This window comes from Paramisgurnus dabryanus, chromosome 7 (genome assembly GCF_030506205.2).
Source record: "Paramisgurnus dabryanus chromosome 7, PD_genome_1.1, whole genome shotgun sequence".
NCBI lineage: Eukaryota > Metazoa > Chordata > Actinopteri > Cypriniformes > Cobitidae > Paramisgurnus > Paramisgurnus dabryanus.
The window spans coordinates 43,351,333-43,376,525 of NC_133343.1; the positions used below are offsets into that span (position 1 = coordinate 43,351,333).

At 41.6% G+C, this 25,193-nt stretch overlaps 1 long non-coding RNA gene across 1 annotated transcript; it reads left to right on the plus strand.

The window, feature by feature from the left end:
- Positions 1-204: 204 nt before the first annotated feature.
- On the plus strand, positions 205-23,833 carry LOC135748511 (uncharacterized). Its single transcript, XR_010532097.2, has 5 exons — positions 205-447; positions 1,190-1,233; positions 9,733-9,776; positions 9,872-9,923; positions 23,493-23,833. It is a non-coding gene; the product is annotated as an uncharacterized lncRNA (long non-coding RNA).
- Positions 23,834-25,193: the final 1,360 nt, after the last annotated feature.

A 25,193-nucleotide genomic window follows, 5' to 3' on the forward strand; every position in this document is an offset into this window, starting at 1 on the left:
TCCAGTAGGAGGTGCTAATGACCCTTCAGTTGCCAACCGCCACTCAGGCCAAAAGCGCAGAAGAACAAAATGACCGGGAAAAGCTGACAGGACTAATGCTGCCTTCACGTGCAATCGTAATTATGGTAAATACCAAAATCCCACTTGGAAAATGCACATGAACACCCCTAATATGGTATTTTCCACTGGGCAACTCGTAAAATATTTTGATGCCCGAGTTGCCGAGATGAGATTACCTTTGACCTTTTCAAAATGGCAGAGAGCAGCAGCAACGTCGTGAATGGTTGAATGACAACAAAAGCAATGGTAAATTCTAGTTCACAAATGTAAAATGCACTTGAACACAACACGCTGGTAACGACCAGTTCACAAATGGAAAATATCATCTTTCCCATAGCACTTGAAGGCAGCATGAGAAGATGACAACAGCACAGCGGGGTTTTAGAAGTAAGTTTTAAATATTTAATATATTTTGCATAACTTTTCTTGCTGTCTAGTTTGTTACAGCCTAATTAGTCATTACTGTTAAGGGAGGTTTGCAAGTTTTTGTCGTAGTAATCGTGTAGCTTGCGGTTTACTATGGTTTGATGCTTAATTTTTCTTGGGTGTTTTTGTAAGTATGTCTTAATTTAATGTTATTGCACAATGCACAAAAATGTTCAGAATCTTTCAGTTTATTTTATTCTGGTTAACCTTATGAAGCATGTACTTAAAGGAACAGTGATTAATAAGGCACTTATTTATGCCGTTAATTCATAATTTACAAAATACGATTTGTTTAAAAAAGGCAATACATTTATGTTGCCTAACAGTCACTTGAGAAATAATTCTAGAAAAATAACGTGTACAGACATTTTCACAGACATTGTAATGTAACTGTTACATCTGCATGTAAATTATATATATAAAAGCAGCTTTCTGGCAACAGGTGGTGTGCTTTATTAATATATTTAAAATGTTCATATCTAATGCATTTTGACATCCCTTATATTTATCTTTATGTAAGAGTTATACTTTTATTTTAGTGAGAGGGTTATGTTTGTGTTTAAGCAGACATTGCAAGCAGGCCAAGCACTTATAGCTTGACATGGCTGGAGTCAATACTACCTCACCAAAATTACAACTAATGTTTGGCTTAAACCTTGCCTAATCGCAGTGTTTTTCCCTTTTATTATTTCTCTTTTTGTAGGCCAATCAGAGTGATTTTCTGAGTTCTTTCACATATGCTGTATGGTAAGAGTGAATTTCTGCCAGTTGATACCAGTGACAGGTGTTAATTATTAGGGCCCGAGCACACCGGGGTGTGAGGACCCTATTGTTCTTCAAGGAGTTATTATTATTAGGGCCCGAGCACACCAGGGTGTGAGGACCCTATTGTTTTTGCTCCGTTTATTATTCTTCTTCTTCTTCTTCTTCTTCTCCGAAATGGATCGCATTTTTGAGGGCCTAAACATACCCGAAAACTCATGAAAATTTGCACACGCGTCAGAAGTGGCGAAAATTTACATGTAGTATAGGCGTCAGAAGTGGGCGTGTAAAAATGGCTCGATAGCGCCACCTGCAAAATTTCAAGAGAACAGCCCCCCCACTACGAAAAACTTACAGATACGAAATTTGGTAGGATCATCTATTACTCCAAGACCTACAAAAAAGTCTCTTGGAGCTAAGCTCTAAACCCCACAGGAAGTCAGCCATTTTGAATTTTCTCTGTCATTTTTTGACATTTCCAAGCGTCGTACTTTAACGAACTCCTCCTAGAGATTTAATCCGATCATCATCATATTTGGTCAGTATCATCTAAAGGCCTTTGCGATGCTAAATTGCGGAGCTTTTGACTTTTCATTGGAGGGCGTGTCCGTGGCGGCCTGGCAAAGTGTAATGTTTCGCCATGAAACAGGAAGCTGATGTAATTCAGGCATACATTGTCCGATCTGCCCCTGACTTCACACGTTTGATAAGGGTCCAGGCCTGAACACATCAACATGGCATAATTCAGTAACACTCATAGCGCCACCTAGAGGCAGCAGGAAATACCATGTTTGACGCTGTGACTTACTGCTCTTAGGTATTTAACCATATCAACATCATATTTCACCAGTGTAATCTCAAGACCTTGTGTGATGATAAAAAGCAACGACCTTGACTTTTCATTAAAGGGCGTGTCCGTGGCGGCCTGGCAAAGTATCGCTAATTGAATCGCATTTTGACAGGCTAAACAAGCTCAAAAAGTCATAAAACGTTGCACACACGTCAGAAGTGGCAAAAATTTACATGTGGCATAGGCGCCAGAAGTGGGCGTGCAGAAATGGCTCGATAGCGCCACCTGCAAAATTTCAAGAGAACAGCCCCACCGCTACGAAAATCCTACAGAAACGAAATTTGGTAGGGTCATATATCACCCCAAGACCTACAAAAAAGTCTCTTGGAGCGAAGCTCTAAACCTCACAGGAAGTCAGCCATTTTTAATTTTTGCTGTGATTTCTGTGCAAATTTTGTCATTTCCAGGCTTCGTACTTTAACGAACTTCTCCTAGAGATTTTGTCAGATCGTCATCATATTTGGTCAATCTCATCTAAAGGCCTTTGCGATGTTAAATTGCGGAGCTTTTGACTTTTCATTGGAAGGTGTGTCCGTGGCGGCCTGACAAAGTTCAGCGTTTTCGCCATGAAACCGGAAGTTGTTATAACTAAGGCATACAATGTCCAATCTGCCCCACACTTAACACGTTTGATAAGAGTCTTGGCCTGAACACATTTCAATGCCAATATTCAGCTTCAGTCCTAGCGCCACCTAGAGGTAGCAGTAAATGCCTTGTTTTACGCTGTGATTCACTGTTCTCAGAGATTTAATCAAATCATTATCATATCAGGTGAGACTGATCTTAAGCCCTTTGCGATGATAAATTGCGAAGATCTTGACTTTTCGTTGAAGGGCGTGTCCGTGGCGGCCTTGCAAAGAGTGATGTTTCTCCATGAGAAAGCTGTTGTAACTCAGGCATGCAATGTCCGACCTGTCTCAGACATCATACGTTTGACAAGGGTCCTGGCCTCAACACATCAATGTTACAACAATCAAATACAATCATAGCGCCACCTGCTGCACAAAGGAGGTGTGGCACTTCAAAGTTCCTTTGAATATCCGCTTATATTTACCCACTGAAATTTCAATCCCCCTGGTTCATTGCTTTACTAAGGCCATAGAGTGGCGGTGCACATGCGTGCGAGGGCCCTTCCATCACTGCTTGCAGTTTTAATTATTATTATTATTTTTCTTCTCCGACTTCAGCGGGACTTTAGAGGGCCTAAACATACTCGAAAACTCATGAAATTTTGCACAGATGTCAAGAGTGATGAAAATTTACATGAGGTGTAGGCTTTGGAATTAGGCGTGGGAAAATGGCTCTATAGCGCCACCTACAAATTTTCAACGAAGCAGCCCTCGGACTGTGTTTAACGTACAATTACGAAATTCGGTACGCTTCTGTAGCATGACAAGACCTACAAAAAAGTCTCTTGGAGCGAAGCCGTAAACCAAACAGGAAGTGAGCTATTCTGAGTTATTTTTGTGATTTGGGCGCAGTTTTTGTCATTTCCAGGCGTCATACTTTAACTAACTCCTCCTACAGTTTTCGTCGGATCATCTTCATATTTGGCGAGTGTCATCTTAAGGCCTTTGTGATGCTAAATTGCGAAGGATTTGACTCTACGTAAAAATTTGTGTCGGTTCTGGCCCGACAAAGTTTGATGTTTTCCAATAAAACAGGAAGTTGCTGGAACTCATGCATACAATGTCCGATCTGTCCCAAATTTCACATGATTGCTAAGAGTCCTGACCTGAACACATCTACATAACAATTTTCATTTATAGCCATAGCGCCACCAGCTGGCAACCTGAAGGAACATGTTTTAGCGCCACTTTCAAATATTCAATGCAGCAGCCCTTGGACTGTGTTTAACTTACATGTACAAATTTCGGTATGCTCATGTATTATTACAAGCCCTACAAAAAAGTCTCTTGGAGCAATGCCCTACACCAAACAGGAAGTCAGCTATTTTTAATTATTTCTCAGATTTTGGCTCAGTTTTTCTCATTTCCAGCAGTCATACTTTAACTAACTCCTCCTACAGTTTTAGTCGGATCATCATCATATTTGGCGAGTCTCATCTTAAGGCCTTTGTGATGCTAAATTGCGAAGGATTTGATTCTATATTAAAATTTGTGTCTGTTTCGGCCAGCCAAAGTTTGATGTTTCGCTATGAAACAGGTTGCTGGAACTCAGGCATACAGTGTCCGATCTGTCCCAAACTTCACATGATTGCTAAGAGTCCTGACCTGAACACCTCTACATGTCAATAGTCACTTATGGTTATAGCGCCACCAGCTGGCAACAGGAAGTGACATGTTTACGCTGATTATGCAATGTCCGATCTGTCCCAAACTTCACATGATTAATAAGAGTCCTGGACTGAACACATCTACATGTCAATAGTCACTTATGGTTATAGCGCCACCAGCTGGCAACAGGAAGTGACATGTTTACAATGATTATGCAATGTCTGATCTGTTCCAAACTTCACATGATTAATAAAAGTCCTGTACTGAACACATCTTCATGTCAATAGTCACTTATAGTTATAGCGCCACCAGCTGGCAACAGGAAGTGACATGTTTACACTGATTATGCAATGTCCGATCTTTCCCTAACTTCACATGATTAATAAGAGTCCTGGACTTAACACATCTACATGTCAATAGTCACTTATGGTTATAGCGCCACCAGCTGGCAACAAGAAGTAACATGTTTTACACTAATTATTCAAAGTCAGAACTGCCCTACATTTTACATGATTAATAAGAGTCCTGAACTGAACACATCTTCATGTCAATAGTCACTTATGGTTATAGCGCCACCAGCTGGCAACAGGAAGTGACATGTTTACAATGATTATGCAATGTCTGATCTGTTCCAAACTTCACATGATTAATAAGAGTCCTGGACTGAACACATCTACATGTCAATAGTCACTTATGGTTATAGCGCCACCAGCTGGCAACAGGAAGTGACATGTTTACAATGATTATGCAATGTCTGATCTGTTCCAAACTTCACATGATTAATAAGAGTCCTGGACTGAACACATCTACATGTCAATAGTCACTTATGGTTATAGCGCCACCAGCTGGCAACAGGAAGTGACATGTTTACACTGATTATGCAATGTCCGATCTTTCCCTAACTTCACATGATTAATAAGAGTCCTGAACTGAACAGATCTTCATGTCAATAGTCACTTATAGTTATAGTGCCACCAGCTGGCAACAGGAAGTGACATGTTTACAATGATTATGCAATGTCTGATCTGTCCCAAACTTTACATAATTGACAAGAGTCCTGGACTGAACACATCTACATGCCAATAGTCACTTATGGTCATAGCGCCACCTGCTGGCAACAAGAAGTAACATGTTTTACACTGATTATTCAAAGTCAGATCTGCCCTACATTTTACATGATTATTAGGAGTCCTGGACTTAACACATCTACATGTCAATAGTCACTTATGGTTATAGCGCCACCAGCTGGCAACAGGAAGTTACATGTTTACACTGATTATGCAATGTCCGACCTGTCCCAAACTTCACATGATTAATAAGAGTCCTGGACTGAACACATCTACATGTCAATAGTCACTTATGGTCATAGCGCCACCAGCTGGCAACAGGAAGTGACATGTTTTCACTGATTATGCATTGTCCGATCTTTCCCTAACTTCACATGATTAATAAGAGTCCTGAACTGAACACATCTTCATCTCAATAGTCACTTATAGTTATAGCGCCACCAGCTGGCAACAGGAAGTGACATGTTTACAATGATTATGCAATGTCTGATCTGTCCCAAACTTTACATAATTGACAAGAGTCCTGGACTGAACACATCTACATGCCAATAGTCACTTATGGCCATAGCGCCACCTGCTGGCAACAAGAAGTAACATGTTTTACACTGATTATTCAAAGTCAGATCTGCCCTACATTTTACATGATCAATAAGAGTCCTGGACTGAACCCATCTACGTGCCAATATTTACATGTAGTCACTCATACTCTCATACACTTTTAAATGGTTCACCTATGTTTACATGCTTAATTGCCTATTTACTACTGTTCCCTTTAATTCTTATGCCACGGCGTGGCGGTGTCATGTGTGCGAGGGCCCTTCCATCACTGCTTGCAGTTTTAATTATTTTTTTTTCTTTTTCTTCTCCGACTTCAGCGGGACTTTAGAGGGCCTAAACATACTCGAAAACTCATGAAATTTTGCAGAGATGTCAAGAGTGATGAAAATTTACATGTGGTGTAGGCTTTGGAATTAGGCGTGGGAAAATGGCTCTATAGCGCCACCTACAAATTTTCAACGAAGCAGCCCTCGGACTGTGTTTGACGTACAATTACGAAATTCGGTACCCTTCTGTAGCATGACAAGACCTACAAAAAAGTCTCTTGGAGTGAAGCCGTAAATCAAACAGGAAGTCAGCTATTCAGAGTTATTTTTGTGATTTGGGCGCAGTTTTTGTCATTTCCAGGCGTCATACTTTAACTAACTCCTCCTACAGTTTTCGTCGGATCATCTTCATATTTGGTGATTCTCATCTTAAGGCCTTTGTGATGCTAAATTGCGAAGGATTTGACTCTACATAAAAATTTGTGTCGGTTCTGGCCCGACAAAGTTTGATGTTTTCCAATGAAACAGGAAGTTGCTGGAACTCATGCATACAATGTCCGATCTGTCCCAAATTTCACATGATTGCTAAGAGTCCTGACCTGAACACATCTACATAACAATTTTCATTTATAGCCATAGCGCCACCAGCTGGCAACCTAAAAGAACATGTTTTAGCGCCACATTCAAATATTGAATGAAGCAGCCCTTGGACTGTGTTTAACTTACATGTACGAATTTCGGTATGCTCATGTATTATTACAAGCCCTACAAAAAAGTCTCTTGATGCAATGCCCTAAACCAAACAGGAAGTCAGCTATTTTAAATTATTTCTCAGATTTTGGCTCAGTTTTTCTCATTTCCAGCAGTCATACTTTAACTAACTCCTCCTACAGTTTTCGTCGGATCATCATCATATTTGGCGAGTGTCATCTTAAGGCCTTTGTGATGCTAAATTGCGAAGGATTTGATTCTATATTAAAATTTGTGTCTATTTCGGCCAGCCAAAGTTTGATGTTTCGCTATGAAACAGGTTGCTGGAACTCAGGCATACAGTGTCCGATCTGTCCCAAACTTCACATGATTGCTAAGAGTCCTGACCTGAACACATCTACATGTCAATAGTCACTTATGGTTATAGCGCCACCAGCTGGCAACAGGAAGTGACATGTTTACACTGATTATGCAATGTCCGATCTGTCCCAAACTTCACATGATTAATAAGAGTCCTGGACTGAACACATCTACATGTCAATAGTCACTTATGGTTATAGCGCCACCAGCTGACAACAGGAAGTGACATGTTTACAATGATTATCCAATGTCTGATCTGTCCCAAACTTCACATGATTAATAAGAGTCCTGGACTGAACACATCTACATGTCAATAGTCACTTATGGTTATAGCCCCACCAGCTGACAACAGGAAGTGACATGTTTACACTGATTATGCAATGTCTGATCTGTCCCAAACTTCACATGATTAATAAGAGTCCTGGACTGAACACATCTACATGTCAATAGTCACTTATGGTTATAGCGCCACCAGCTGACAACAGGAAGTGACATGTTTACACTGATTATGCAATGTCCGATCTTTCCCTAACTTCACATGATTAATAAGAGTCCTGGACTGAACACATCTACATGTCAATAGTCACCAGTGTTGGGCAAGTTACTAAAAAATTTGTAATTAGTTACAGTTACTAATTACTTCTTTTAAAAGTAACTGAATTACTCTACCGGTTACTGTATATCAAAAGTAATTAGTTACTTAGAAAAGTAACTTTTAAGTTACTTTTATGTCTGCTTTTTAAATGTAAATATGAACAGTACTGAACAGTCAAACAGTAAAATGATATGGATGGGCTATTTTACACGTAAGACTCTAATATTTCACATACTGTAGGAGCCTATTTTGCTTTAGATTCAACCTTTGAATATTTTTGTTAGAAATTATCTTAATATTTAAAATTAGTTTATTTATGTATATCATTTAGACCATTTAGACAAATATTCTGCATGTTTACAAAAATATAAAATGTGTTAAAATTGTGTAGTGTCTCTGTAAAAATTTGGAGACAATTGTGTCAACATGTCAAATTTTCTAAAATAAATTATAATTTTTCTGATTTCATATTTATTTTAATAAGTTAGAAACGTCTCCGCTGTGTCCTGCTGACAGGCACGATCCGTGTGCAGCAGATGAGGCAAATTATGGGTCCTCCGAAGGTTAGACCGTCTCATTTCAGTTCTCTTCGCGAACTTCTGAGCGCCTTGAATGGGCAAGTGCTCACCTTTTATTGCATGCTTAGTAGGGTGCAGCACTTGAATTGGAACACAGCTTGTGAAGCTTGCCACAGGGACTGCGCTCTTTGGTCATATATTGTTTGTTTTCTGTTGGATTTAAATTATACACAGGATTAAAGGAAGATATTTATTCAGAAAACGGAGTAGGCTACGTGGATTGTTTTGTCGGACGGACACAGAGCGAGTGGATTGTTTTGTCAGATGGACACAGAGCGAGTGGATTTTTTGTTCGGATACGGAGAGACTGAAACTAAAACTAAAAGCAAGCTCACACATACTATGGAGTTTTAACACGGGTGTACACCGCAGTGTGAATATTTTAGTGGAAACAACAATCGCGGATCGTTCTCTTCCATGAAGCCGATGTAAACATTTAAGAATATATGATCATTTCTTAGATTTATTACCTTTGTGGACTACAAATGCAAGTTGATGTCATACTGCGATTGCTTGGTGAAGATAATTTACAAACATGAGACCGGATGGATTATGACTTGCGCACAATTTTTAAACAAAGGTATGTTGTCCCGTTTAGATTTTTCATGTTCATTCTATATGCACTGTCAGCTATGATGAAGTGTAATGAATCATTGCGCTGCCAACTACAGTCCTGCGACGTCAGATATGTCTTGTCTATTTTTTACAAAATAGAGTAACGCGCGTAACGAACTCATTTAAATTTCAGTAATTGTAATTGCGTTACTTGATTTAAAAAAATAGTGGAGTTACAGTAACGCGTTACTCCCATCACTGATAGTCACTTATGATGCCAATAGTCAGTTACGGTCATAGCGCCACCAGCTGGTAACAGGAAGTAACATGTTTACAATGATAATGCAATGTCGGATTTGTCCCAAACTTCACATGATTGATAAGAGTCCTGGACAGAACACATCTACGTGCCAATATTTACATGTAGTCACTTATACACACACACACTCACTCGCTCACTCACTCTCTCTCTCTCATGCTATCTTACACGATGCTACCTCGCTGTCATTTGTAATTAGCAACAGGAAATGTGGCACATTATACTACACTTTTAAATGGTTCACCTATGTTTACATGCTTAAATGCCTATTTACTACTGTTCCCTTTAATTCTTCTCATGCCACGGCGTGGCGGTGTCAGGTGTGCGAGGGCCCTTCCATCACTGCTTGCAGTTTTAATTAAGTTTATCTTTGTATTTTTTAATAAAGGTCAGCGAATGGATGGATTATCCAGTCACGCTACATAATGAAAGGTAAATGGCAAGTAATTAAGTAATGTACTAAATCTATAAACTGTAGTGTATTCAGTAGCTACTAATCACATTACCTCTATCACTCTCTCTAAAAGACTTGACTGAGTTAGAAGAAACTGAGCGACTCTTCAGAGTGAAGATGTTATGGTAATGTAAATCTTACGTTTTTATATTGTAGTTATATATAATATATCAGAGACAGCACGTCATTTTAACCCTGGTTTTGCACCCTAAAGGCGCTTTTCCATTGCATAGTACCCAACAGGTAAGGTCGAGTCAGCTCACTTTACTTTGGCTTGGTTAGCTTTTCCTTTTGAGTTTAGCAACACTTCAGAGTGGGAGGGATTATAAGGGTGTCAAATGTATATAGCACGACATTCGTTGCTCGACTTATCGAGGCTGTTTTCTAAGATGGCTCCTCTCTGTATGTACTGTCTTTATAAAGGATCTTCTTATTAGGGCTTTCACTTTTGAGAAAAATCAAGCACACATATCCCGCGCTTGAGCGTGTTTCTGAAAAGTAATCGTCACTGAAAACAAGCACACATACATAGCCTATGTATTAGGGCTGGGTATCGATTCAGATTTTCCAGATCGATTCGATTTCGATTCACAAGCTATCAAATCGATTCGATTCTCGGTTCATTTTTCCGGTTCTTGGGCCGGTTTTTATACTCGATTCTCGATTTAACTCAATGAATACAGATTTAATACAAATACTATATTAATAAAAAGAACAGTGAACTGCAGGTTACAAGTGGGTAATTAATAAAATCGATGAAGCACCTGAAACCGCCATTTTAAGCACTGAATGAATGAATGACAGGTTCGCCTCTCGCTCCTTGATAATATCACGCAAGGCAAAAAAGAGGGTGACATCTACTGAAGAAGACTAGTAATTCGATTAACGTTAATCTTTCGTTCAATGTTTGCAGAAATAAATATGAAAGAAAAAAAATCGATTCTGCTCTTTGAGAATCGATTCTGAATCGACCAGGTTTTAAAAAACAATTAATCTGAAAATCAAATTTTTTTGCCCAGCCCTACTATGTATTTGCGCGTGCATATACATTAACCCTGCGCGTGCTGCTTGCTTGACTGTTTTTAATGATAGAGAGCACAAACCATTGATATTTGAGAAATAAAACTTACCGCTGAGTTAAGCAGATCTTACTTCGCTCTGTCGTCTATGTGACATGCGACAGTCAGCACGTGATCATTTTAAATCAGTTTACAAGACAAATGCTGTTGTTGTTTAATATAAAGTTTACATCAGGGCTTTGAACCTAAATTTTTCCCAATTGGTTCATTCCGAACAGAAACAGTATTTTAATGTTTCCGGTTTTTGCTTCAACCCTAAAGTTGACGTCCCTGAACAGGTTAGAACAAAAAATAAAGTTCCCGGACCGGTTAATAACGTTCCATGTCAGCTGTGGGACATAAAAATAAGTAGGCTGATCATTAGGACATTAAACTTAAGAAAAATTATGTAGACTAATAAGTTAAGTCTCTATCTTGTCATCGAACATTAAAAAGGCTAAATTATGTAAGCGACATAACTGACATGCCTACATTTGTTGAGTGCACTTAAACACACGCGCACACACACAGACGGAGAACGGGCGCTTCGGGAAGAAGATGCTGCATAAACAGTCGCTCCACATAAAGTGAAAATTATGATGTTTTTCAGTGCTTTATTCGCCAAATTTATTTTATACATCAAGAGTTCTGTCTTTGAAGGGCATAGGGATAATCATGTTTGATTGGAGTTAGGGCTGTCACTTTTGAGAGAAATCAAATTCGAACGGATATCGAATATCATGCAATGTATCTGAATGTATTCTAATATCTAGGTGCCCCCCGCGCAAAAAAAAAAAAACCCCACTATAATAGAGATTCAATCACAAATTTATTAACAGTGACAGTCATAAACAGGACTGTCTAAATTATATTTTTTACTTTTGAAACAGCAGGTTATAAACTTATGAATAACAACTTATATGAAAAAAAACCTATTCAGAACAGGTACAGACAATAACTTAAACTGCAGCAGGAAGCCCAAACGGAATTCGCACCGCAGATTTTGGCAGAAAACTTTGCGGACTTAATGCGCGTCATTGACAAGCAAACATATCCCAGGCTTGAGCGTGTTTGTGAGAAGTAATATCTTTGACAACAAGCACACATACATAGCCTATCCCACGCGTTTGTGAGCCGTCATTGACAAGTACATTAACCCTGCGCGTGATGTTTGCTTGACCTGTTTTAATGATAGAGTGCACAAACCCTTTGATATTTGAGAAAAAAATGTATTTACTGCTAAGTAAAGCAGATCTCACTTGACTCTGTTGTCTATGTGACGTGCGACAGTCAGCACATGATCATTTCAAATCCGTTTACAAGACAAATGCTGTTGTTGTTTAATATAAAGTTTACATTGCGTTGTAAAAATGATGAAATTATCTTCATACATGCTAATTTCATAATGTGAACGTATTAGCACAAGCTTTTTATTCTGCTATAATATTTAATATAAACAATAATATGTCATTTTATATACAAACTATAGTTCCATCTTGACATGCACATTAGGTTCATGTTGGTCCAATTTGATTCCCTCTCTTGCGCACAGTTGCCGTCGTCGGTCTCACTCTCAGCCTCCTTCCTATTACGAGGTGTTACTTAAAAAAATGCGCTACACATGGTATTTAAAAAAACGGATGGTTTATTTATATATCGAATACGGATATTTCACGTCATGTTCGAATGCATATTCGAATATCGAATAAAAAGTGACAGCCCTAATTGGAGTTGGGCCGGACACATTCAAATACATGTGCGTCTGTGTGTACAGAATTTTTTTATTTTTGCGCCTTTTTGCGGTTAAATTGTTTAAAATCACTTAAGTGTTAACATTTGCAAGCCTTTGAAACACGTGGGTCTGTGTATCACCAACTTTCACCCTATTTAAATTTGCATATTATTCCGCAAATCGCATGCGAGCCGAACTGTGGGTCGTGATCTGTACAGATCACTGAATAACTGCGATCCGTTACACCACTAATTAGTATAAAAAAAAAAAAAATCTTGAGATACTTGGTAGCCTACAATATTTACTAGGGCTGGGTATTGTTTAAAATATTTCGATCCGCTGCCAGTTTCGATACCTCCGTTTCGATACCGGTTCTTAACGACACTTTTCCCGATACCATATGATAAAAAATCTATTGAAACCTTAACAAAAATGCATTAAACATACAACTTTTATTAATTATTATTAATAAAACTGGTTGTGCGTTTTGGATATGGGGTGCGCCAGCATACACACTTGTACACACAGTTTTTTTCATGAAAATAAGGACAAAAATAAAGAATTTAAGAATTAACACTATTTTATTGTATGAAATGAAAAATGGTCTTTAGCTTGGACTAACAGTATTTAAATTAGTGGGTTCATTATATCTGCAACTTTGACAAAAAGTTACAATATTAAATGGGTGACTTGAGTTTTACTTGGAAGATTTGTATGCATGTGTGTTTTTTGTAAACAATACTCAACTTCATATATCAAAATATTAAATACATTTGGGATTTTTAAAATGATTAGAAAATGCGTTCAATGTCATTTCATTCAAGTGAAATTAGCAAACCAGTTAAATTTAGTTTGTTTTAAACAACGAGCCAGGCTTTGTAAGCAGTGTTGGGCTGCTGCGTGTGCATTAAGTTTAAACCATAGACCAGGGGTCGGCAAGTAACTTTGGCCGCGGGCCAATATTTTTTTTAGCCAGTAGATGGCGGGCCAACTGCTGTTGGCACACTTACGTCTTATTTTGAATTAGCCTAGTATAGGCTATCTGATCTTTTGTCAAGAAACATTGTCTTTATTTCCTATTTAAAATACGAAAGACGGCATTAAAAATGGCTAAAAACATGGTTATGGGTCTGTGTATCATTCGTTCAATCGTTTTTTAAATTAAAAACAAAAATGAAAAAATTAACCACCACGGGTTTTCTGATTGTGTGCTCAGAAAAAAAAAATAATTACTGGATTAGACAATTTTTTTATTTAACACCTTTATAGGCATAATATATAAATGAAATCATTTTAAACAGATCAAGTACTATTAGTGGTAACATTACAGGCATTTATGCTCTCATGAAAGACTCTTACAGTCCGACTTTTGAACTGTATTCCTTTTTTTATTAATATTTATCCGGGACACACACATACACACCTAAGGTTTAAGGAGGTCTCCGCTTTTTGTCCAGCTCCGACAAGGTTCTATTCAGTAAACCGCTTAAAATACACTCTGTGTTCACCCGCTTTATTTCCCGACCTGACGGGTCCGCAAAACTTAACGTTAGATCTCGTTCCCAGAATCTCAAATTCAATGTCTCTAACGAAAAAAGAGAGATGAAGTAGCCTATAACAATTATATATATGTTATACAAAAATTGTGTTCGTGCCAATATAAATATTATTTTAACATTGTATTGTTAGCAGAGAAAAAATGATAAAAAATAATGAAATATAAATAATAAATTAAATAGGACAAAGCCTCTCACTCAAACCGAAACCATTGGTTGCAGAGTTGCTGTTCAAACAAATTGCTGAAAATCCTCCTTTGCCAAATTTATTTTTAAAAGGAGGTAAAGATCAAAGAACTATGCGTTAGGAAAATTAATAATGGCTTTATTTTAATAGACATGTAAAACCATATTTTGGCGGATTACTTTCATTTTTTAACGAATTTACCTGCCCATTTAGCCTTAATAATTAACGGTAAACGAACTTGACTTGCTGTCGAACCTAAGGTCGGGCTCGAGCCCCAAGTTCAAGTAACAGAACAGAACAGTAGATTCCTTTAAAATCTACGTTAAAAGTGTAATAGTTAAAATATTACTGCAGTAAAAGAGTTTATTTTATCATATTTTGTGTAGTGGTTTCTAAATGCCTGCAATTACTTTTCAGTAATTTGCAATGTCACGGAGTTTAACGTCTTCACGCGTGACGCATTGACATGATTTACGAGGTAAATTTGCAAATGATTCATGAAGTCAAACCTCTGCAATTATTTGATTGATTGTGTTTTAGAAGTATGTTCAAAATCTAATGACAGTTATGATCGCGGATGCGCTGGTAGAGAAAGAGAACGAGAAAGAGCGGCCGGTTAAGATTAAACTAGCTATTATACGCATTTTTTTTAGGACATTCTTGCGAGCCGGTGGCAACTTGTCCACGACGCAAATATTTTTTTATCAGGTTATACATATTATTTGTCAGTGTGTTATACGCGAATAAATAATAATGAAAAAAGTTCAAAAGTCGGACTGTAAGCGAATGAGACTTACCGGAAAGGTTTCTATTCAAACCCTTATTAAAACCCTTATTAAAATGTAATCTGTTAGTACCTGATCTGTTTAAATTTATTTCATTGGTATATGTCTGCTAAGGTGTTCAATTAAAATTTGTCCGAACCCGTTTTCATTCATTTTTGTTATTTTTGATCTGAGCGCACATTCAGAAAACGAGTCGTTTGATTTTAGTTCAGGAAATAAATAATAGAAAAACGTTTTTCTTTCTTTCTTTTTTTTGTTTTGATTTGAAAAAACGAATGAAGGAATGATATACGGGGCCATTTTTGTAAACTGTTATTTCAAAATAAAAAAGTGTGATAAAAAAAAAACTGATTTCAAATTAATCCGACGGGCCAGAAAATATTACTGGCGGGCCACTTTTGGCCCGCGGGCCGCCTGTTGCCGACCCCTGCCATAGACTGTAAAACGCATTTTAAACGCTTTAAAGGTTTAAACGCATCGTCCGTTTTGGGAGATGAGGGCATGAAGGCTTTGCGATGCGGAGAGACAGGCGCGAGCATTTCATAAGCATTGAGAGACAGAAGCTGCGCGTGTGGGTCAAGTTTAAACACCTTGTCGAGAGACTGTTGTGGGAGACGCGCGCGAGCAGAGACACAGGCTGCGCACGTGCTTTAAATTGAAACCCCTCTTCACTTTAGGAGAAGCGCCGTTTTGGTTGACGTGCCTTTCACGGAGACAACACGGCCATACTTGCGCTAATTCTAAGACAAATGTCACAAAGGCTTTCTGTATATTTCTCATATTGCATCCTTTCTACACTTGTGTTGTTGAGTGACTGCGAATATTTTCAGAAATCCTCCCCGTCACGTGGTGATGGACAGACAATCACCAGCGCTTTAGGTCCTTACATGCAATTACAGGCTCACACAGACACAGCCGCTTGGCTTTTTGGAAGTGACATTTGGCACAGAAAGATAAATAATTTTTCGATACTTCAAGTATCTGAGTTTTTCATTCGATACCATAAAAGTATCGACGTTTGGTACCCAGCCCTAATATTTACCTCTTATGATTGAGCATTAGAGACTTGGGCTTGGTACCTGCTGGTGGCAAGCTTCTCATTTCTCTGAGTCAACGATGACCGGAAGTGAACTTCACAGAGTCAAATTGCACAGAAATCTTGTCAAAGAACTGAAAAAATAACGTTATTAACTGGTTACCATTATTTTCAATTAATGGTTCTGTTCTGGAACATATATTTTTGGAAAGTTTCTGGTTTCGTTTCTGGTCCTTGCAAAACGTCTCGGTTACGGATGTAACCCTCGTTCCCTGAAGGAGGGAACGGAGACGTCACGTAGTGACCGACGAATTGGGAACTCGCTTAGAGAGACCAATCTGCTTCGTTTACTACTAAAACGCCAATGAACTTGGCATTGAGATATTTGCATAATGCTGGCGCCGCCCCGCCAGGTGCCTTTATAAGCAGCAGGTGCAAATAGGGAAAATAGCTTCTTTTCGCTGAGAAAGCCGGGAGAAAGTGACCGGTCGATAAACAGCAGGGAGCAGCCCTGTGGCGACGGGACGTGACGTCTCCGTTCCCTCCTTCAGGGAACGAGGGTTACATCCGTAACCGAGACGTTCCCTTTCAGTCGGTCACTACGACGTCACGTCGTGACCGACGAATTGGGAATCCCTACCAAAACGCCACTGAGGGCTGACCTCTTCCAGTGTCTGCGTAAAGCCCTCCGGTTCCACTTAAGGAGAAGGAGAATTAGGTTTTAAGGCAGAAGGCCGGGCACTAGATGTTCCTTTAACCCCACAGTAGTGCCAGCGACTGGGAAGCGCCCTATCTGAGCGGTATAGGGACGCTGCGGAAGCCACCGCCCCATTAAGGGCTATTGGTGGGCGAAAGTCAACCGTAGTTGAGGTAAAAATGACAGCCGTGGCTGTGTAAGCAAAGCAGTGCTCTGCTAAGGGAAACGTGGGCTGGTAGGATTAACCCCACGGAATAATACTCACAAAGGAACCCGGTGGGACACAATGTGGAGCCCGAGCCAGACACGTAGGTTCGCGAGGATACAGCTAGTGAAAGGCTGACAGCCAATGCTCCGCAACAAAGGCTGCCAAGGCAGCGGAGGAAGAACAATTCAAACCATTACGCATTTTTGTTCTGAAGGCCTTCCATACTGACACAGTTATGAAGCATCAGTTGGAGGCTGCAAGCCGACCTGCGAGTCTGTTCTCCGTGCCCTCCCTGGTGAGGAAAGAACACGAGAGGATACAGGCTCGATACGAACACTGTAAAATCTAGTGAACGTATTAGGTGTCGCCCAACCAGGAGCTCTACAGATGTCTGTTAGCGAGGAACCACGAGCTAAAGCCCAAGATGAGGCAGCACTCCGTGTGGAGTGCGCTCTCAAATTAAAGGGGCAAGGAATACCCTGAAGATTATAAGCCAGGGCGACAGTATCAACTATCCAATGAGACATCCTCTGCTTAGTGACAGCTTTCCCTTTCTGCTGGCCACCATAACAAACAAAGAGCTGGTCTGAGGTCCTGAGGCTTTGCGTGCGAACCACGTAGAGTCGCAGTGCGCGTACGGGGCACAACAAAGCCATGGTTGGGTCTGCGTCCTCCGGGGGCAGCGCTTGCAAGCTCACCACCTTATCTCTGAAGGGAGTGGTGGGAACTTTGGGCACATAGCCTGGTCTGGGTCTCAGTGAGACAGCAGGACCAAACTAAAAGCACGAATCGTCAACAGAGAATGCATGTAAATCCCCTACTCTCTTCATGGAGGCCAATGCTATCAGGGTCAGAGTTTTCATTGATAAAAACATCAGACTCGTAGACTGCAAAGGCTCAAAAGGGAGACCTGAAGGCTTCAGCACCATGGACAGGTCTCAGGAGGAAAGAGGGAGGGCGCGAGGGGTTTAGCCTGCGAGCGCCTCTTAAAATGTAATAATTAAATCATGCTGGCCAACTGATCTGTCGTTGATAAGTGAGTGATGAGCAGAAATAGCGGCGATATCAACTTTAATGGCGGAGGGACAGCCTACCATCTAACCTATGTTAAAGATATAAAAGCACAATGTTAATGGGCATTCTCTGGGGTCCTCGCGTTGTGAAGAGCACCGGGTGACGAAAAAGGTTTCTGTAAGCGCGTAAGCCCGTCTTGTGGACGGTGCTCGAACCGCGTCGATGGTGTTAGATACCGCTTGCGATAAATCACCTAAACCTTGCGCGCGCTCAACGACCATACATGGAAATCCCACAGGTCGGGGCGCGGGTGCCATAATGTGCCCCTTCCTTGAGAAATAAGTTTTTCCTCAGGGGAAATCGTCAGGGAGGGGCTGTCGCGAGGAGCATTAACTCTGAAAACCAATTCTTGGTAGCCCAGTACGGGGCGACTAATAAAAGGCTCTCCTCGTCCTGCCTGACTTTGCACAGTGTCTGTGCAATAAAGCTCACTGGAAGGAATGCGTATTTACGCACCCCCCGCGGCCAGCTGTGTGCCAACGCATCCACGCCGAGGCTGCCCTCGGTTAGTGAATAAAATAGGCGACAGTGGGTATCGTCCGGCGACGCAAACAGATCTATCTACGCACAACCGAACTTCTTCCAAATTAGCTGGACCGTCTGGAGGTGGAGTCGCCATTCGCCGGGGGCGCAGCTCGGGAACGCGTCTGCCGCTGTATTGAGCGAACCCGGGATGTAAATGGCACGAAGGGACCTCAGATGCTTCTGACTCCAAAGGAGGAGATGACGAGCGAGATGCGACAGGTGACGAGAGCGCAAAACCGCCTTAACGGTAAATAACGCAACAGTCGCACTGTTATTGGTGTCGGCTAATACATCCTTCCCTCGCATCTCCATAGCGGAGCGTACAAGTCCCAGATATACAGCGCACCGCTCGCGGCAGTTGGGGTGCTATGCACACCCCTGAGACTGCAAGCCCGTCATACGTGGCTGATCATCCCGTGCTGAGGGCATTGCAATATACAGAATGCCAGGAGACCCCTCAGGGGCATATCTTCTATCGGAAATGCCGGGTCTACCACAGGGAAAAATTGAAATGACACGCAGGTGCAATGTTTACACGGTGTATGTCGGTGTGCCACGCTCTCCTCGAGACTCGATCGTAAGCCAATGCTGAAGCGGTCTCATATGAAGCAGCTCGGGCGGCGTCACAGCCGCAGCATGCTGTCATATGTCCAGGAGCTTCTGAAATTGTTTCAGAGGGACCGCGTACTTCCCTCGAAATAAACCGAGGCAAGTCAGAACTGACTGGTTGCGCGCTCTTGTTAAACACGCCAATTAGTCGACCGAGTCTTATTTCCATACTGAGAAAAAGGATCCTCTGCACGGGGCAAAGTTGCTCTTTCCCAGTCGACCTGAAGACTTAAACGAGCGAGATGCCGAAGCATTAACTCTCTGTGTTCGCGCACGTCTGCCAAGAACGGGCTATTATAAGTCGACGTAGAAAAAAGCAGAATGCGAACAACGCTCTCTCTCTGACATTTTAATGCCGTGACTAGCACATGGAGACACGGAGAGAGAGAGACAGCTCGAATGGTGTACTTAGTATTAATATGCCCACCCCACGACGCAGAGCGAAAAACGGTCTAAAGCGAGGGGAGATGGACACATAAAGTACATGTCTTACAGGTCTAAGGCTGCAAACCGATCTGAATATTGAAATACGAGCCTCGGCGTTATCATCCAAAAAGAACACCTTCGTAGAGCCGGTGCGTAAATCAAATCGATCGTAACCCGCCGCGTATTTTGGGTACTATGAGATAAAGGCTGGAAAAACCCTATCATCATCATCATCTCGGTAAGAGGGACCGGCTCGAACATCCTTCGCCAACAGGATATCGACTTTTGCACGCAGTACATGTGCATCGGACGCTTTCACAACAGTGAAACGAAAGCCCGAATTTTGGGGGTGTGCCGGATTCGTAACCGAGGCGGATCGTGCGTAAAACCCAACGAAACGGGCTGGGAACTGAAGCCAAGCACCCAGGCACCGTACGAGGAGAAATAACGACACTACCGAAGTACCCGCGGTGGGGCAGCGAACCGAGACAGGTGGGACTGCCGGTGCGTCTGCTGTGACAGCATAAACATCTACAGTATGTGTGTGTGACACTGACCTGAGCCCGCTGAGGGTAACGGTCGTCTGGTCTCCTCTACGGAGAGCGCAGACTCCGATGAGGGTGCTGGTGGTCCGGTCTCCTCAGCGGAGAGCTCGGACTCCTCAGGTCACCCGCTGGCGATAGAGGAGAGGTAGGGGAGCTGGTGTGTACCCGCTCACGGCTCTTTCGATCCTCCGGAGACCTAGAGAGGGAAGAGGAATGCACTCTTATGTGTGGTTAAGTGGGTACCGGCCGAACAGCCGGTGGAACATATGCAAACCAAGGATTTTCCACCCGACCCTCTATCGGGGGAAGGAGCTCCATCTCCTGAAGAGTGATCCTCTGCCAGTCCGGGTCGCCCTTCACTGGCCACTTAAACTCCCGAATTTCACGGGAAGCGGCTAAGCGGGCGGGGCGAGCTGCTGACGACCGGTTCCCCTGCGCTGCCGAGATGGGGTCCGAGGAGGGGAACGGAGGTGGTCGCCGCAGGACGCCGGCGGCGAGGGCAGACTGAGGAGCCGGCGTGGTGGACCAAGGGCAGCTTTCCTTCGCCGGGGCATGACCTAGGAGATCGCCTCAGTCTGCGCAGCGGAGCTGTACGACTCCACGGCCTCGCCGAAGAGGCCGGTCTGTGAGACAGGAGCATTCAAGAAGTTGTTCTCGCCTGCGTCCGTCATGTCAGCCAGACACAGCCAAAGGTGGCGATCTTGAACCACTGTGGTGGACATCGCACGACTGAAGGTCGCGGCCTCCCTCGTAAATCCTCGGTGAACCTGTAGCAACGTTATTGCGTGCAGGGCTGAAGCCGCGTCTCCGCATGCCTGACGGACAGCGCCCGTAACCGGACGACTGTCTACAAACACGGGAGGGAAGGGTTGGGTGGTCCCTCCAGGAACGCATCCCGCTCCACTGAAGGGGTCCCCGCCCTTAGCGGCTCCGTTGGTGAGGGAGGTGAGGGGTGAAAGCTGAACGGCCGGACGGCCGCAAATCACGTCAGCTCTTCGTGCCATCGGGAAAGAAAGGCACAGGAGGAGAGGACCGAGAGGCCCGAGCAGCTCCGAAGTACCAATCATGTGGGCGGGACGGTTCGGGCGGAGAGGGGTTAACCTTTCCAACTCTACCGTCTCCGCCGCTCGGAAGGGCACGGCCGCCATCTCCGGAACGACTCTGCCTCGGAGGAAAAATGGACACCCCTCTGATGCTGCAGAAGTGACGGGACCAGAAGGAGGTCCAATGGATTCGGCAGACATCGTAGAACACGACTCTGCAGTCTCCACCGGAGCCTCAACCGGCTGAGGATGAGAAGGCCGGTAGGTGGAGGACGCATCCTCCGTCCTACTCAGCGTAGTGACGCGAAGGGCGCCCTGCGAGCGCTTGACAGCCGCACCATGGCGGCGTCAGCACTGCAAGGCGCGGACAGCGTTCCCGTAGAAACGACAGTCGTCTCCGCAATCCAAGAGGGTTATGCTCTCACAGAGAGAACAGAAACTCTCCACGAACGCAGCCCCGGAGTGCTCGATGCCTGAGCACGAAGACAGCGCTCGTGACCGTCACTGGAACCCTTATACTTCTCGCATCCAAGATCGCACGGGCGAAAAGCTATCCTGAAAAGGACGCTGATCTCCGCATATACGAGAGAGTGGCTGCCTTTAAAAAGACACAGAGCTCTCACGTATCACTCTTTTAGGGAAATCACTCTTTAGGTGCTCAGCTGATGATGCGCACAGGGAAGGCAACGCACACACTAAACTCAAAACAAAAAAGATGCAGAGCCGTGGAATACTGCGAGCGTCCGCTGTGTTAGTACTGCTTGTCAATCAACTTCAGCAACCGTTCCCAGAAGAGCAGAGAGTAGCTTCTCAGTAGCAGATAAAGCCGGCTTTCGAAGCGAAAAAGCTAATTTCCCTATTTGCACCTGCTGCTTATAAAGGCACCTGGCGGGGCGGCGCCAGCATTATGCAAATATCTCAATGCCAAGTTCATTGGCGTTTTAGTAGTAAACGAAGCAGATTGGTCTCTCTAAGCGAGTTCCCAATTCGTCGGTCACGACGTGACGTCGTAGTGACCGACTGAAAGGGAACATCAAAAGTTTCTGGTTTTCGTTTTTTTGTTCCTTGAACCGGTTCAAAGCCTTGGTTTACATTGCGTTGTAAAAAAGATGATGAAATTCTTCATACATGCTAATTTCACAACGAAAATGTATTAAAGGGACATTCCACTTTTTTTGAAAATATGCTCATTTTCCAGCTCCCCTAGAGTTAAATATTTGATTCAATCCAATCCATTGAATCTGATCAGACCATTAGCATTGTGCTAAAAAATAACCAAAGATTTTCCTATTTAAAACGTGACTGTTCTGTAATTAAATTGTGTACTAAGACTGACGGAAATTAAAAGTTGTTATTTTCTAGGCAGATATGGTTAGAACTATACTCTCATTCTGGCGTAATAATCAGTGACTTTGCTGATGTAACATGGCTGCAGCAGGCGTAGTGATATTACGCACTGCCCGAAAATAGTCCCCAGCCATTGAAAGTAACGAAGGGGACTATTTTCGGGCAGTGTGTAATATCACTACACCTGCTGCAGCCATGTTACATCAGCAAAGTCACTGATTATTACGCCAGTTTGAGAGTATATTTTCTCGGTAAGAATCAAATGTTTAACTCAGGGGAGCTGAACATTTTGCATATTTTCAAAAAAAGTGGAATGTCTCTTTAACACAAGCTTTTTATTCTGCTATAACACTATAAACAATAATGTATGTAATTTTATATACAAACTATAATTCTATCTATCTGGTTCGTGTTGGTCCAATTTAATTCAGAGCACTTGTTTGGTTTGGTGTTTTCATTTTCATTGTAAGCCTTTAAAAAGTAATTATTTTAGATGCAATTTTGTAATATTTACGGCTTAAATTCTCTTATATATATTTTTAAATATTTAAAATCATTCCGCAGAATTATCCAAAAAATTTTCACAAAAAAAGCAAAAAAGTCTGTAGAAGCCGGAGCCACATCACTATCACAGTTTGGCACTATGACCCTATCTCGCCTGCAAATTAAATTGGTGCAAAACTGGCCGCCATGCTTGCACTAAGTGTGGCCATACTTGCCTATTCACGTATTTTGTCACTTAATTTTACTGACTTGCACTAGAAGAAACTGCAATAAAGTTTTTTTTTATCTTTGTGATAAGTTTATCCACCAGTGTTTTGTCTGCTTTATACCTAAAACTTTTTCTTTAAAATGTACCTTCTCAGATGCAGTTATGTCAAAGCACTCGTTTCGGCTGGCCAGATTGGAACAGACCTGAATGGGAAGATGGCAGAGCTAAGACTGGCAATGTCCAGGAAAAATGTTAACTAAAAATGAGTGTGTTTTTCCCCAGCGAGTGAGTTTGGGAATGTTTTAAATGTGCCTAGAAGTTTGAAAATGTAATACTGAGGGAAAAAAGTGAGCGATTTGAAAAGGCTTTAAAAAGAAAATAAAGTCTGATGTTGATGTTAAATGAAGTTAAAGTTTTTACTTGAAAAGTTTGTACTTGTTTGTACTTGTCAAGTCTGTGCTGAAAAAAATGCAGTAAAGTTTGTATTTGAAAAGACTTGGAATTGTGTGTTCTGTAGAATGAGTACAAATATATGTGCAGGCTGTATAAAAAACATAGTTGTGCCACTAATATAAGTGAAAGTACATGGTGTCATCATATTAGAAGCATATTTGTGTCCCTAATATAAGTGAAAGTACATGGTGTCATCATATTAGAAGCATATTTGGGTAACACTTTAGAATACTGTATCTTACTTACTGTATAACTAATAAGGAATTACTGCAGAATTAATTGTTAGTTCTTCATTAACACTCAAGTCACTACTATTAACTACTAAGGAATATGTGTTAATTAATCAGTATGTCATAGCGTTTTTTAATTATGTTAAGTAACTATTAAGTAATCAGTAACTAATAAATTCAGTCATGCCTCCTGAAGAACTACGATTAAGTAACTACTAATTTCGCTTCAGGAGGAATAACTATTAAGTAACTATTAATGAACTGTGATGCTCAGTATCCGGTTATGGCCTGTCTTCTTCACTACTAATGTTAGTTGATTTACTTAGATGGAGCCATGACCTGCCAATACCTCAGGTATGTTTATGGCCTTATATATATATATATTTTGTGTGTCTGTTTTTACTCAAGATATTTCACATCACTATTATAAAGTGATGACAAAGAATTCTGTATTTAAAGCGTAACTAAACCCCCGGTCAGAGCCTGACTCCACCCATTGCAATATTTGAAAAATGCAAGAAAAGTAGGCAGATCCCAACGGAGAAAGAGGGGATGAACTAAGCTCGTACCAAGTGTGTGGTGAGATCTTAACAAGGGCGTGGTGAGCTTGAACCTGCTTACGTCACAAGTTCTTTTTTGGACGCAACATCCAATAGAAAAATTCAACTGCAGTAGCCACCGTTCAACCTGAAGAGGGCAGCACTCAGACGTTTTTACACCATATTGTAGTATTGAAACACTTTATATCCAAATGTCAAAAAACTTACTAAAATCAATGAACAGCACTAATAAAGCATCATTCTTTCAGATCATTAACTAAAAAAAGTTGGTTTAGGGTTTAGTTACTCTTTAAGGCAACAATCAAATAATTACTTTGAACCCATTGATAATTAATGTAGAATTACCACATCATTATCAAGGAATTACTAAGAACCTGGAACAGTATTCTAAAGTGAAAACAATGGGAACCCATTGACAATAAAGAATTACCACATAATTCTCAAAGAATTACTTCAAACCCACTATTAACCCATTTGCGCCTGATGCTGCATGCACCAGCATTAGATGTAATGTTTCGGCGCGCAGAATCAGGCGCAAATGGGTTCATTAATCAAGTAATTATTTGAGAATTATGTGGTAGTTCCCATTGTTTTCACTTTAGAATACTGTTC